At 42.2% G+C, this 10,295-nt stretch overlaps 1 pseudogene; it reads right to left on the bottom strand.

Annotated features, from left to right (window-relative positions):
- Positions 1–8,767: 8,767 nt before the first annotated feature.
- On the bottom strand, positions 8,768–8,839 carry LOC121968879 (annotated as a pseudogene).
- Between the last annotated feature and the right edge of the window lie 1,456 nt (positions 8,840–10,295).

Below are 10,295 nucleotides of genomic sequence, written 5' to 3' on the forward strand. Positions count from 1 at the left end.
TCATGCATACATCATGTAGTTATAGGAATATTTCTTTTGAAAGTTATTTTATTTTGATGTATGCCATAACATTATCATGCATTAGTTTAAATTCCTTGTAATTAAGGACAAAAGGCATTTAACAACAATTATTAACAAGTGACATCCTTGGTGGATGTCTAGTATATATCTAAAATGCCTAGATAGATATGCATGATCCCTAGAATAGGGCAAAACCAAAATCTTACATCTCACAAGGACTATAAGATGACTTGTATGTGTTTTAGTGCACATTAGATATAAGTGAGATGTTAGGAAGATGAACAAAACTCAAAATGTTGATTTAGTGCATTCTTTTGAGTTTTAGGTTCATCAAAACACATAGTTATGTGTTTTCCCATCATTGGGAAAGCTAATGTACAAGTCATGTGCATTATGCCCAAGGAACATGATGGGATATTGGTTTTGAAAAAGTTTTTAAAATGTTTTTGGAAAACCTTGGTGAAGGCTATCTTTTGATAGTAATCACCATTGAATAGTTAGACACAAACTTGAAGAAAACACTAAAGTTTTTGCAAGTTTTCAAGTTTGTGTCAATCTTTGAAAATATGATGTATTTTCATAGAAAACTATTTTTCCTTGATAATATATGCCCTAAACAATGTCTACACGAAATTTCATAATTTTTGGATTTTTGTAGAATTTTCTAGGGGTTTCTGAAGTTGACTGAAATGGAATTTCAGCAACTATCAGAGCTCCGATCGATCCATGGATCGATTGGAGTGCCTGAATCGATCCATGGATCGATTCAGAAGGCAAATCTCGCGAGCAGAAGCTCGCTGGATCGATCAGCCGATCGATCCAGGTAGTCTGAATCGATCAGTGGATCGATTCAGAAAGGTTCAATCGATTGGAACCCAACTCCAATCGATCCAAGTTGCTGATTTTGGCTGGGAAAGCCTGATTTCAGCACTTTGAACCTATTTTAGTCTAGGTAACCATTCCAAACCCTTAAAATACATTTGTATACATAAAAAGGGTGTTTTCGTGTTGAAAACAAGGATAGAATGGTTAAGGAAGACTTCATTGAAGTTTAGGTTGAGGTTTGTTTCAAATTTTGAACATTTGAACCTCAAAACTTCTAAATCTGGGTTTCCTAAAGGTTTAGGGATTCCAAGTCATTATTGGTGCAATGACAGAAGTTACCACCATGTCTTTAGGGGGAGGGACTCTTTAAAGACATGAAAATTATTTTTCATGAACCTTGGAAGGTGGTTAACCTTCTGTTGTGAACTTGCTCAAGGTTGAGCATTTAAACTTGAAATGGGGATAAATGGGGAGTGGATATCCTCATCATTTCAAGTGGCAACTCAAGTGGTTGAAAATGCTCAAGGTTGGGTATTTGTCAACATTGAGGGAGAAGTTAAGGATAATGAAGGGTATGGGACCTTCAATATTGAGTTGATCACAATGAGTGAAATTGTGATCACGATGAGCAACTCTTCAGGGGGAGAGTCTTCAACAAATGGAGTTGTTGAAGTGTGCCCAAAATTGGAGCATAGGTTGATGTGTGTCCAAAGACGGGTTGATGTGTTTTATTAGAAGGGGGTTGATGTGTGCCAATAGGGGGAGAATGAAAGGAAGTAAGTTAGGTTTTCATTACCTAGAGGGAGTTTGCCCTCTTAGGGGGAGAATGAAAAGCTTAATTTATGGGTTCATTACCTAGTGGCATGAAGAAGGAGGCTATAGGATTAGCCTAACTTACATGTGGGATTGTAAGTGTTATTGTGGTATTGTCAAACATCAAAAAGGGGGAGATTGTTGGTGCAATATCCCCAAGGTTGACTGGTTAACCAAGCTGAGTCTTGGTTAGGGGTTTAGATGTTTGACAATAAGATATTGATTGAAGAAGAGTCAAGTAGGTCAAGGTTGATGGATACTTGATCGGGAAGTCCTAACTGGCAAGTAGGCGGGAAGTCCTAGTGGTGAAGCTAGGCGGAAGTCCTAGTGAGTGAAGCTAGGCGTAGGAAGTGAGTGAAGCGGCGGTGAAAGTCCTAGTGAGTGAAGCTAGGCGGAAGGAAATCCTGGAGCCGGTGAAAGTCCTAGTGAGTGAAGCTAGGCGAGGAAATTCGGTGAGTGAAGCCGGTGAAAGTCCTAGTGAGTGAAGCTAGGCGAAGGAAATCTGGTGAGTGAAGCCGGTGAAAGTCCTAGTAAGTGAAGCTAGGCAAGGAAATCCTGTGAAGCCAAGCGGTGAAAGTCCTAGTGAGTGAAGCTAAGGAAATCCTGGTGAGTGAAGCCGGTGAAAGTCCTAGTGAGTGAAGCTAGGCGAAGGAAATCACAGTGAGTGAAGCCGGTGAAAGTCCTAGTAAGTGAAGCTAGGCGAAAGTCCGTGAAGCAGGCGGTGAAAGTCCTAGTGAGTGAAGCTAGGCGATGGAAAACCCTAGTGAGTGAAGCTAGGTGAAAGTCCCGGTGAGTGAAGCCAGACAAGGAAGGAAATCCAGATGGATCAAAGATGATCGGACATTTGGTGTTGGAAGTCCAAGTAGGTCAAAGGATTGACCGGATACTTGGCAAGGAAGGAAGTCCAGATGGGTCAAGGTTGACCGGACATCTGTGGAAGTCCAAGTAGGTCAATGGAGTGACCGGATGGCACGACGAGTAAAAGTCCAAGTGGGTCAAAGGGATTGACCGGACACTTGGTGGGGAGTCCTGGCAGGTCAGGAGTGACCAGATGCGAGGCATGATGTACCAACAGTCAAGGTTGACCGGATGTTGGTTAGAAGTTTGGGACTTGGTTTTGGGCAAAACCAAGTCTGGATCGATCCGATTGTTCCAGTGTGGATCGATCGGTGGATCGATCCAAATTCTTCCCGCGATAAGCGCTCGATCGATCCGTGGATCGATCCAGAGGTCCCGATCGATCGGCCGATCGATCGGACGGATCTGCGCGATAAACGCTGGATTGATCCGTGGATCGATCCAGCGGCTCTGAAAGGGCTCGATCGATCCGTGGATCGATCCAGCCCCCCGATCGATTCGGAACATTCGAATCGATCGGGATCCGACCGCTGGCGTCGAAAGCGAGCGTGGTCTTGGCATCCCTTTACGAGCTCTTCTCGATTCATTCCAGCTCCTCCACAGCTCTCTACAAGCACGTGATCGCCAGTTCTTGAAGGTTCTTGGAGGCTTTCCAAGTCAAGAGGCGGATCTATTGCAAGAGGAAGAAGTTAGGGTTAGGGTTTTTCACTGCATTTCTTGTAAGCTTTTACTTAATCTTTACTACCCTTTCTTCTTCTTGTACTGAGAGTCTTGTAGGGCTTCTCCGCCCTCGGTAGTTACCGAAAAGGAGTGTTTCATAGTGGAGGGTGCGTGCGTGGTGTGGATCCTTGGATTAGTCACCTCCTTTGGAGGTGGATACCAAGTAAAATCCTAGTGTTAGCGTGGTTGTATTTGTTTCTGTATTTTCCGCTGCACATCCAAGAAGAAACAAGCAACGAAGCGCACCGAGCACGCGACGAGCTATTCACCCCCTCTAGCTACTTTTGGTCCTAACAATTAGCTTACAAAGAGAAGGTATAACTAGTAGTTTTCTTCCGCATCATACTAGTTATTTTCTTTGTAAGAATTCTAAATACAAGAGGCAATTAGATCTAGTTTTCGAATGAGTTTTTCAAGTTTGTGTATTCTTCTTTTTCGAATTTGTGATTCAATTGTTTTATTGGATAACCTAGAGTTATTTAAGGAAATTAAATATTAGCTTTCCTTAAAAGGCTTTGTCTAGGCGGTGGTGGTTGCTCCCATATCCAAGAAGACCATGTGCCTCGCCATGCAATCCTGGAAGCCAATTTTCAAAATTAATATTTAATAGAATTAATTACATAGGTGGATTTGAACCAATAGTGTTAAGTTCCGCTTGCGATTCAAATCTAAACCATTAAGAAGAGATAAGTTAAATTTGGAATTAATGATGTTAAGTTCCGTCTGCAATTCCTAATTTAACTTCTAAAGAACACAATAGGTTATTTAAGGAAAGGTTCGACACTTGTACAAAAATTTTTGTACAGTGAAACCAGTACGTTTTCCTAGGACTAACCAACATGAAGACTGCAGGATCATTAGTCACACCAAAATGCATGACTACGAATTCGTAGTGTTCGTATTTGGTTCTGAAAGCTGTTCTGGGTATATCACTTTCTTTCACTTTTAACTGATGGTATCCAGAGTGCAAGTCTATATTCGAGAAAACTGTGGCCCCTCTCAGCTGGTCAAAGAGATCATCTATTTTGGGAAGAGGGTACTTGTTCTTAACTGCTACTTTGTTCAGCGCTCTATAATCTATGCACATCCGCATAGATCCATCCTTCTTTCTTAACGAACAATACTAGAGCTCCCCAGGGTGAATGACTAGGGTGGATGAAGCCTTTGTCTAGAAGCTCCTAGAGTTGTTCCTGTAATTCCTTTAGCTCTACCGGGGACATTCTGTCAGGTGCCTTGGAAATTGGGCCGGTACCAGGTACCAATTCAATTTCAAATTCAACTTCTCGTAGGGGAGGTAGCCCAGGTAGATCTTCTGGGAATACCTCTGGATATTCACAAACCACTCGAACCTCCTCCTTCTTGAGTTCTTTCTGTTCCTCTGCTTTCACTATGTATGCAAGGAAACCAGCACACCCCTTAGCTAACATCTGGCGAGCTGTTAAAGAAGATAGGAACTTCTTGGTCCTCCTCTTTGGTGCTCCAATGAACTCGAATGGGACTTCACCCTCTGGACTGAATGTTACCTTTCTCTTATGGCACTCTACGACAGTATTGTACTTGCTTAGAAAATCCATACCCAGGATGACATCATAGTCTTGCATAGCAAGTACTACTAGGTCAACATATAGCTCTTGGTCTGAAATTCTGACTAGTACAGCCCGGAGCCACTGGTTGGACTCCATGACTTCCCCAGAGGGTAGGGTCGTCAAGAACTTGGAGTTCATGCTCTCTGTAGACACCTGGAATTCTTTGGCAAAGGGTACTGATATAAAAGATTGGGTCGCCCCAGTATCAAATAGTGCAGTAGCTAAATGCTGAAAAATAACTACTTGACCTGTTACGACCGTGGAGGCACTAGTAGCTTCCTCCTTAGTGAGGGAGAATACTCTGGCACTGGCTGAAACTGGTGGGGCTTCCAACCTTCCTTGACTAAGCTGGGGTCCATCCAGAGTTGCAGACATGTAGTGTAGCTGAGGCTTGCCCCCGTACTGCACCGTCTACTGTTGGGATGCTTTGTACTTGTTAGGGCAGTCCTTGGACCTATGTCCTTCTTTCCCACAAGTATAGCATCCTGTGACACCCAAAATACACGTCCCTGGGTGTGTTCTCCCACATTTAGGACAGGGAGGGTACTTGACTTGCTTGCTCTCTGAACCCCCCTTCTGGCTGCCTGGCCACTGCTTCCGCTTATTGCTCTTGCCCTTCCAGTTCTGATTACTTGACTGGGGTTTCTGACCCCCTACTGTCTTGTCTTCTATCTTAACTGGTTTGAGTTATGTTTGTTGTACCTTGATGCTGTTCAGATAGTGCTCTGCGATTAATGCACTACTGACTAGCTCTTCACCAGTCTGCGGCCGGTGAGTTCCACTTCTCATATTAAGTGCTATCTCTGGTCTTAGCATTCGGAGCATCAATCTGACTCGCTCCCTCTCTGTACTTACTAGCTCTGGGCAGAGACGAGCTAGCCTACTGAACCTTTTGACTGCTTCTTCCATTGGCAGGTCACCTTGTCTGAATTCTATAAATTCTTTATAGTGTTTATTGGTGACCTGAAGATGGAAGAATTCTTCGTAGAACTCTGTCTCAAAGTCAGCCCAGCTCATTTGGTTGGCTGCTCTCTTGCTCTTAATTCTCTCCCACCACATAAGAGCATCTCCAGACAGGCAGAATGAGGCACACTTGACCTTCTCAACTTCTGACCAGTCAAGAAGCTCCATTGTTCTTTCTAGCGTCTTGAACCAAGCCTGGGAATCCCAGGGCTCAGTCGTGCCCGAGAAGATTTCCGGTTTCAGCTTCTGCCACTGGATAAGGTATGCTTCTTGTCTTTTAACTGTTGTGATGACTTTCGGAGCAGTTGGAGGGACCTCAGTCACCACTGGAGTCTCCACGTTTGCAGTTGGGGGAGTGGTAGGAGCTAGCTGCTGATTAGCCATTAGATTGACAATCACTTGTGGCTGCTTGATGTGCGTAGATTGTATACACTTATTGGCATGTTTTGACGCACATTCACATACTTTGAGCATGCTTGATCTATGCATTTTCGTACTTTCAGCTTTCCTTTTTAGCATATTTACTCTCTTTGTTCGGAGATCTGCTTTTGTGCATTTTCTGTACATAGGAGTCGAAATTGGTGAAGATTTCATGTTCGAAGCCAAATTTATGAGCAAAGCAAGGGAAGAAGGTGTCCTACCTGAACCACGCACTGCCCTGCTCTGGGGGGTTGCCCAGGCCGTGTGGAGATCACGGGCCAGAAGGCTGCAGCAGGAAACGAAGTGGTCATGGCCGTGTGAACCTCACATGGCTGTGCAAGTATCTGAAGAACCCAGACATGAGAAGAAGCCTAGGCTGTGTGCATCACACGACCATGTGAGTTTTCTAGAGACAGGAGAAGCCTCGGCCGTGTGTCTCACACGGCCGTGTGAGGTTCTCAGTGGCAGGGAAGGAAGCAGGCTGTGTGCATCACACGGTCGTGCCAAATTTCCAGAGGCTAAGGCAATTCAGGCCGTGTAGATCTACACGGGCATGTAAGGGGCCATTGGCGGATGTTTGCCATGGTCGTGTCTCACACACGGCCGTGCAAGGCTGGCTGAGAGGAGAGTGGGCAGGGCCGTGTGAACCTCACACGGTCGTGCCACGGGACCATGTGGCGCCCAAACTTCACCTCTATTTAAACCCTTCAAGATTTGAAAGGGGATCTTCTCCCACTTGGGAGAGAGCGAGATTTGGGTCTTTCCTTCCAATCTTGGGAGGATTTCTGGGCGATCTAAAGGTGGATCTTCAACGGATTCGACTCCGGGAGCGTGGATTGGATCCGAAGACCAAGCTTCATCTTAGATAAGTTTTCTTTCTCTCCTCTTCTTGGATTGGGGATCAAGAAATGCTTGTAATCTTTGTATTTTCGGATTTCTCTCTTTGATTCATGGAGTAGATCTCTTTGTTTTAGGATAAGGGAGTATTTGTATGATGAATTGATGTAAACTCTTATGGATTTGCCATTTCCTTGTTTCTATGATATTGTCTTGTTTGTATCAATTCAATCTTGAATGAATTGTTGTGTTGTGGATCTAATTCTCATTTTAGATTGATTGTTTGAATGTCCTATAGATCTTATAAAGATTATCTCCTACTCAATTTTTCGAGGGAAGCACGCAAAAGGTGCAAGGCCGTGTAAGGACGTTTGAGGGATAAGATTTAGGGAAAAATAGGGTAATTCAAGAGGGTAGGATAGAATTAGGAATTAATCTTTATATCTTATGGGTTGAGAAGTATGATCTTTGTGTTGATTTTCCAAGGGATCTTCGTGACAGGAAATTGCCCGTGTAAGGACAGCATAAGTTCATATCTAATCGATCACATTTAGGTATAGATTTCAGTTCTAGGCCGGTTGTCTATTGCAAGAGAGAACCGGCAACCTTTTATAAATGTTGGACAATTGAGAAATAGGATTTGGTAGATCATTTACATTGAGGAATCTTACAAAGAAACCAAAACTCCTAGAACATTCCTTTATCATAGCCCATAATCTTGTTTGTTGATCTTTCATTTCTATGTTTACTTTTCATTAGTTACATTTTCCTTTTGGAAACCAATTGATTAGTTGTTTAGCTACCTCGCGTTGAAACATTTCTAGTGCTTATTCCAGTCCCTATGGATACGATAATCTTTTATATTACTTGCGACATTTCCTTACACTTGCGGAGAGCGAACAAGTTTTTAGCGTCGTTGCCGGGGACTGCGCTATAACATTAGGAATTATCAATTGAGTTAGACTAAACATAACTTTTCTACTTTTCTTTTTAATTGCATAGTTATAACTAATTGTTAGAATTCTGTTTTTATATGTTTTTCATTTCTTGTATAACACTCTTGACAATTTCTTTCTAATTGTGATTCTAATTCTGCATTTTAGATTCTAATATTCTTTGTCTAACTTTTCTCTGTTTTCTTTTGATTTACTCTTTCTCTGTCTTTTTCTTTTGTAAACATATCTTGTCATCTTGTTCTTGTGTATGCGAAGATCTAACTTTGCAGGAGAACTTCTTCCTCTAGACCTTGAGATAGACAGAACATTTCATAGAAGAAAAATTCTGCAAAGACAACAAGAAGAACAAGAACATTCTATTATGGCGAACAGACCACTAAAGGATTATGCAGCACCTTATGCTAGGGGTTTTCGATCTAGTATTTCAAGGCCTTTAGTTGAGGTAAATAATTTTGAGATCAAACCTGCAATCAAATCTATGGTGCAGCAAAATCAATTTGGTGGAGGACCGCATGAAGACCCAAATCAACACTTGGAGGTCTTCTATGAAATATGCGGTACAATGAAAATGAATGGTGTTTCTTCAGAGGCAGTGTGTCTACTATTGTTTGGGTTTTCTTTGAGAGATAGAGCCAAGCAATGGTTGAATTCTTTGGCTCCAAATAGCATCACCACATGGGAGCAATGCGAGCAACAATTTCTTGACAAATTCTATCCCCCTAGTAAAACAACTCATATGAGGAACCTTATTGCAAGCTTCAAACAAGCAGACTCAGAATCTTTATTTGAAGCATGGGATAGATACAACAGCATGCTTAGACAATGCCCACACCATGGTTTGGAAAGATGGTTAGTGCTACACATGTTTTATAACGGCATCAACTATCACACAAAAGTGTCCCTTGATTCAGCTGCTGGAGGGGCACTTATGAACAAGAGTTTAGATGAAGCCGAGGAGATAATCGAAAGCGTAGCACAAAACCACCATCAATGGGCTAATGAAAGAAGTGGTGGCTATTCTTGTATGAACCCAACAACAAAAGCATCAGGAAAATTCGATGTTGATGTAGTGACCTTGTTGGCTGCAAAACTGGATGCTCTTACAAAAAAATTTGAGAATATGGGAGGTAGTTCAAATACAGCCAATGCCATTGTTGCTTCTTGTGAAGTATGTGGGAGTTCTGAACATCTAAGTGACTCATGTCCATTGGGGTCTATAACTGCACAAATCAATCAATTAGAACAATGTGATGTAATCATGAGTTTCAATCAGAGGCAGAACAACCCTTACTCAAATACTTACAATCCTGGATGGAAGAGTCATCCTAATTTCTCTTATAGAAATAACCAAGATCAAGGACCATCCATGGGGGCAAGGTCTAATTTTCAATCCGAGCAACAAAATTTTCAGCAACAATCTTCTCAAGGCTTTCCTATGTCCAAAATTGAAAAGATGTTTGAAGAAATTATGTCCAGTCAGAATGAAATGAAACAAGCTCAGAATGAAATGAAACAAGACATTTTAAAGCTTACTCAGAGAATGGATAATTCTGATAGACATCAAAAGATTTTGGAAAGTCAGATTGCCCAACTAGCTTCCTTATCATCTAGAGCACCAGGATAATTACCTGGAAAGGCTGATGTTAATTCTATGGAGCACTGTAATGGAATTGAGCTTAGGAGCGGATGGACCTTGGGAGATCCCCGAGTGACTGCTCCAAAAGGGATGCGCAATGAAGAAGAGCTCTCTCCTCCATCACCAAATCAAATTCAAGTTGATGAGGAGAGTACCATTAAGGTTGAAGAGACTCTTCCACTCAACCATCAAAATATAGCAGTTCCTTTTCCTCAAAGATTGATTATGTTAAAGAAAGATGAAGAGTTTGGCAAATTCTTGGAGAAGGTGAAAGAAATATGTGTTGAAGTACCACTCATCGATGCAATCCTTCAGATGCCCAAGTTTGCCAAATTCTTGAAGGACATCATGTCAAGTAAGAGGAAGAAAGGAGATATTGAGACCATTGCACTTACAGAGGAATGCAGTGCTCTTTTGGGAAAGAACACTTCCCCAAAGTTGAAGGACCCTGGAAGCTTTTGTATTCCTTGCAATATAGGAACTGAGTTTATTGAAAAAGCTTTTTATGATTTGGGGGCAAGTGTTAGCCTCATTCCTTATTCTATTTGCAATAAGTTAGGTCTTAAAAACATTAAACTTACTACCATGACACTACAACTTGCTGATCACTCCTGCAGGTACCCTATGGGTATTGTGGAAGATGTGCCGGTAGAAGTAGGT

Source organism: Zingiber officinale, chromosome 3B (assembly GCF_018446385.1).
Source record: "Zingiber officinale cultivar Zhangliang chromosome 3B, Zo_v1.1, whole genome shotgun sequence".
Taxonomy (NCBI): Eukaryota; Viridiplantae; Streptophyta; class Magnoliopsida; order Zingiberales; family Zingiberaceae; genus Zingiber; species Zingiber officinale.